Genomic DNA, 5,449 nt, shown 5'->3' with positions numbered 1-5,449 from the left:
GCTGGGGGCAAGGTAAGGCAAGAAAGGGACAGGGCCACTGGCAGGAGGTGGCACAAGGCGTGCCTATCTCGGCCCCTGCCTTACAGGGCCTCATGCAGCTGGTAGTCTAACAGTGACAAATGCCAATTTGGTTGACTGGTCACTGTGGTGAGGGACAGAAACCTGGGGTTTGTGCTTCTGCTACTTATGGTTCTGCTGCTGAGCCATTGATGTGCTGACGCCGGAGAGCACCGCTTCCTGGATGGAGCTGTGTCTGAGTTAACTCATTAGAAACTCAGAAACCAGACTAAGATTGACTTATATTTAGAATTCAGAAGGAAAAGGAAATGAAATGTGAATAAAATCACTCTATAAGCCTTATCCACAATAAGATGACTGCTAGAATGTCCGTGGTAACTCAGAGACTGAGAGATCCTGACATAAACCCTTACTTGCCGTTCTCATTCCAACTCGTAAATGAAACCTATTTTATGTATTAAAAGAATCTGATTCATCAACCAGGTGTATGGATTAAAATAACTATGGCACTGGAAGATGTTCTACTTACTTCTTGAAATACAAAAATTGAGGAAAATTCTGGAATTCTACCATAGTTCAGAGAATACAGAATGGAGTGAGCCACCTAGGTCTACAGCAGCAGAAAGAGATGGAATTTTGAAAGCCATGGGGAAAATGCTCTGTTGAATGAATGCATTCAAATTGTTTCTATGACTTTTAAACTGATGAGCATTTTTAGCAAGCAATTATTGTAATCTTTTAAGAACTCGCAGGCCTTTCCCAGGCAGTGCTTAGATTCGCCAGTGGGAGGCACAGTGTTAGCACCGTGTCCTTTGCTCTCAGTGCTATGGGCATGGTATGCTGATGCTGTTTTGTGGCAGTGGGTTTACATCACTTCCTGATGGAACATTGGTGCTAAGGGAGGGTACATGAGTTGAGTGTGTCTACTGAGTCTAAAAGAAAAGTAGGACTTATACAAAGACCTAATGAGGGTGAAGGAGGGCAGTGTTTATAAGGATTGGAATAATTGGAGTAGTCACTTGACAGAATGCAAGCTTGAGCCAGGTTTTGAAATAGTCTGTAGATATTTCATACATGGAGTTTGAAATAGCTGGAAGGGAAGGCAGGAAAGGTGATTTAGACACAGAGTGTGGTGGGCCTTAAATTATAGGCCCATTTCAGAATTCTAGCTTTCAGACAACTTATATATAAGTTTAGTGTATTGGCTGGGAGGGGAAGCAGTAGGACAGGAAAATTGTCTTAAATAAATAGTATGCAAAACCTCTGGTTTCTTTATTTTCTTTAAGGAAAAGCTTAAAGGATACCATAGTTAAATTTATAAACATTTGGATAATTTTTTGATGCTACAGCTTCAGGTCCTGAACCATGGTGATGGGGGCAAAGGGGTGGGGACAATGGGTAGGTGCATGAATTACTTAGAAACAACATTTTATTTGTAGGATTAAAAAGGACATAGAAAGGAAGTGTATGAAGATTTATCAGATGTGGGGGACCAGCCTTCCTCAAACCGAATGGGTCTAAGGGGCAGTTGTGTAATTGATGGGTAAATTAATGAGACATCACACAAGATAAAGCATGAAAGGGCTCACCTCTCAGTCTTGACTTCCAGAGCCAGGTCCAAGCAGAGAGAGCAAGTAATGCTATCTCACGAGCTTATATCACCTGGGGCACACAGGCCACGGTAGGCACATATGTAACAGGAAGGTGTTGTACAACAGGCATACATGCAACTGGGGGGTTGGGGATGAGATAGGCATATATACTAGGGGCACACATTTGACAGGAAGGCATACACATAACAAGATGTGTGGACTCTAGATTCAAGATGGCAGCCTAATATTGGCCGTCTGTGAATTGGCTTGACCTTAGGTCTCTCTGAGCTCTCCTTCAGGGGAAAAATCCATTATCCTTATCAGAAAGGAGTGGGTCCTACTTAAGGTGGGACACATGTTAGGTTCTGATTACCTTAGATGGTTGACAACCTTCAGGTAGATAACCTCCAAGTATACAGTCAGTGAGTTTACAAACAGCACCTTAAATTTGGCATTATGATGGGGGACATCATGGGGATTAACTTTTACTTAGGAGAATGTGAGTGGGAAGCATCGCCAATCCACGAATGTGAAGGGGTCCTCCACGGGATCCTTGACCTCCCAGACTCTTTAACGTATGAGTGTTGAGAGTTTGTCCACATACACTCCCTTCCCGGCTCTGTTTCCCACAAATGGGTGAACTCAATACTATGTAAGATAAAATTAGAACTTTATGATATATTTTAAAAGAAGAATAACCATTACAGTATCTAGAGTGGATCTTAGACAATTCTGTATATACCCATTGCCTTTTATTCAGTTTGTTTAATGCAAAGAATATTTTTATTCTGTTTGTTTTATGTACAAGTATTTAATAAAATTTAACATAGATTTTAATCAATGAAAGCAAGTTACCTGGGGCGGTGGGAGAATTGAAAACTATTTATGAAAAATATAGAAACTTGGGTTGTTTTGTCTCATGTCACATACCAAATGAACATATTTTAAAATGTTCACCTTATCCATAAAAATTAAGTATAAATTAATCATAAAGAGTGTTTTCATATCTTAGAAAAATAATTCAGAACAGGAAAGAACTTGGGGATCCTAGGTACAACATATATTTTGTACAACAAATCTAGTGTACAACATAAACTTTTTTAGCAACATCAAATATCCTCCTGTATCTATACAAAAAAGTAAAAATTGCTTTTTGTATAGTAAATTTCAATCTACACATAAATTTGAAATGAGAAATCGGGCAATTACTTTACATTTCTGAAATAACAAATTTCTCTGGGGCAGATAAATTTATAGGTAGTAAGTATAGTATGAAGTGAACTTCTGACTCTAGTAACAAAATAATCTATCTGTAATGGGAATAAAATGTCATCCAAGTAATAATAGTCTTTCATCTGTATCTATGAGTTCTTCATTGTGGATTTAACTATTATTGAATCAAAAATATTCTATGGATTTTGTAAATCAAGGCCTCGATTTTCTTTTCAAATCTGCCATATTAATATAAATTTATGTGACCACAGTGTAATACCATGTTTTCCCAACTGATTCAAAACTAATCTCTTTTCCTTGAGTCTTGTGTTAGCCTGGGTGATCTAGAGGAACAAATCCAGTGATACTTATATATGTATATATGTGTGAAAGAAACTCACTGACTTTGAGTTGGTTCCAACTCATAATGACCCTATAGGACAGAGAAGAACTGACTCTTATGGTTTCCAAGACTTTTATATCTTTACAGAAGCAGGCAGCCTCATCTTTCACCAAATGACAGCTAGGCTTGAACTACTGACCTCGCAATGAAGAGAAAAGTGATTCTGCCAATCAATTTCCTACATAGAAAAGGGATTTTATGTGTCTTTTACTCACATCCAATTAGTCAGGATAAGCCAGCTGTGTTTTAATGTCAACATTTCCATGGGCCATCACAGCAAGTTTATTTGCCGCTCAAAATATAGGCCATGGAGTCTACGGTCCTCTCTGCTTCTAACAGTCACTAAGGTTTAAGGTAAATTGAGGCATGGAGTGAGGCCAGAGTCGGATTGAAGCAAAGCACATTCTAGGATACCTTTATTATAGTGAAAGAGCTCCCGGGCGAGGTTCCATGAACTAGCAAGGCAGGTTGGGGAAGTTACACCCGGTGGTCAGGGTTTAGGGTTTTTTTTAAAAGTGCCTGGGGATGCAGAAACCATCCGCCAAGGCGGCAGGTGTTGCAAGCTGTTCCAAAACTGTTTGTCAGATTCTTGCGGTGCTCTGTGCACCAGAATGACAGCTTTCACTTCCTGAGCCTGGTTGTTCTGTCTTGGCTTCATTTGGCCTGGCCACTTTTCAGCTTTGAAGGGGTACCCTTCAAATCGCCTGCCAGACTCAAGGTCAGGGCTGTTTTTCTTCCCCCCCCCCCTATTTTTCAGTTTATGACTGAACCAAAAAGTGATGCTGGGGCCTTCTTTGCTTCCTGTTGCCACTCCCAAACCATTTGTTCTCCCTTTTTATAAAACACCACAGTTCCTTTAAAGCACATGCCATCAGGTTGCACCACAAATAAATTTCCTAGCTGTAATCAACTGTGCTGTTTTATACATCTTAGCATTCTGTTTCCTCTCAAAGGAAAACAAAAGCCTATATTTTACCACATAGAAAGGAAGAGTTGGCAAGATCAGGATAAAAGTGAGTACATCAATGGAATCACCCTGAAGACACCCTGAAAATTGTTCACTTTGAGATCCAGACAGCCAGAAGGGCCATATTCCTTTCAATTGTAAAGACCCAGGAAGGAATCAAGGGCATCAGAGTCACGTTTAGAAGGAGTGAAAGATGGAGATTATGGAGGTGGCAGTTTGCAGTCTTAGGAGTGTGAACTTGATCATGAAAGGAAGCAAAAATGCAGAAATTATTGGTGTTGATGTCTCAAGCCTGTGTGAAGCAGAGCCTCATTAGTATGTATATTGAAGTTACCGAGGAAAGCCGCCATTCAATTAAGCTCTGTAAAATTAAATGTGAACGAGCTCTGCTGGGGTAATGGTTAGAGGTTGGGCTGTGATATTCCCAGGCTACAATTCGAAACTAGCAGCAGCTCTGCTCTGCAGGAGAGATACTGGGCTTTCTAGTCGCGTAAACCGTTCGTTACAGTCTTGGAAACAAACTCACTGGAGGTCGCTATGAGTCAGCATTGACCGGATGGCAGTGCGTCTGGTTTTTTAATATTAAGTAATGAGAATCCCTGGTGGTGCCAGCAGTGAAGCACTGTCCTACTAGGGAGAGGGTGGCGGTGTGAACCTACTCAGAGGGGTCTTGGAAGACAGACCTGGTGACTGCGTTTGAAAGGGCACACAGTTTGAAAACCCCATGGAAGACTTCAAACTGCACACACGGGGTCACCCACGAGTCCGAATCTACTCAAGGGCAAGTAGCGAAACAGAACACTATTAACAACTCTCAAGGATAGCACAATTAGCCTTTACCATGAGGACAATATGCAAATATATTTTAAGAAGCACCCAGAGAATGATTTCCAAATAGTTGCTCAGAGAGCGCACACTCACTGAGGAGAAGCCCGGGCCTCCAGCCTCTGATGGAACGTGGTGTTGCATTGGACAGTCCTGGACCCGCCCACACGACCGCACCGCCAATAGTGGACCTTCCATCCGGGTCCCAATCTCTCTGTTGGTCGGTCATTGGCTGTGGCTTGCACCCGCCCCTGGGGTGAAACCACCCAAGCGGTACGTTTTGAATTTCCTGATTCGAGTCCAATGACCGTTGGGCACGTCTGGAGAACTCTCTCAACCAGGGTCCTCAAACTTTTTAAAGGGGGGCCAGTTCACTGTCCCTCAGACCGTCGGAGGGCCGGACTATAGTTTTAAAAACTATGAACAAATTCC

The 5,449-nt window shown here is 41.7% G+C and overlaps 1 pseudogene; it reads left to right on the top strand.

The window, feature by feature from the left end:
- Positions 1–383: 383 nt before the first annotated feature.
- LOC142434607 (coiled-coil-helix-coiled-coil-helix domain-containing protein 7-like) lies at positions 384–568 on the top strand (annotated as a pseudogene).
- The last annotated feature ends 4,881 nt before the right edge of the window (positions 569–5,449 follow it).

Source organism: Tenrec ecaudatus, chromosome X (assembly GCF_050624435.1).
Source record: "Tenrec ecaudatus isolate mTenEca1 chromosome X, mTenEca1.hap1, whole genome shotgun sequence".
NCBI lineage: Eukaryota > Metazoa > Chordata > Mammalia > Afrosoricida > Tenrecidae > Tenrec > Tenrec ecaudatus.
The sequence above is the reverse complement of the archived record's forward strand: the minus strand, read 5'-3'. Positions and strand labels throughout refer to the sequence as shown.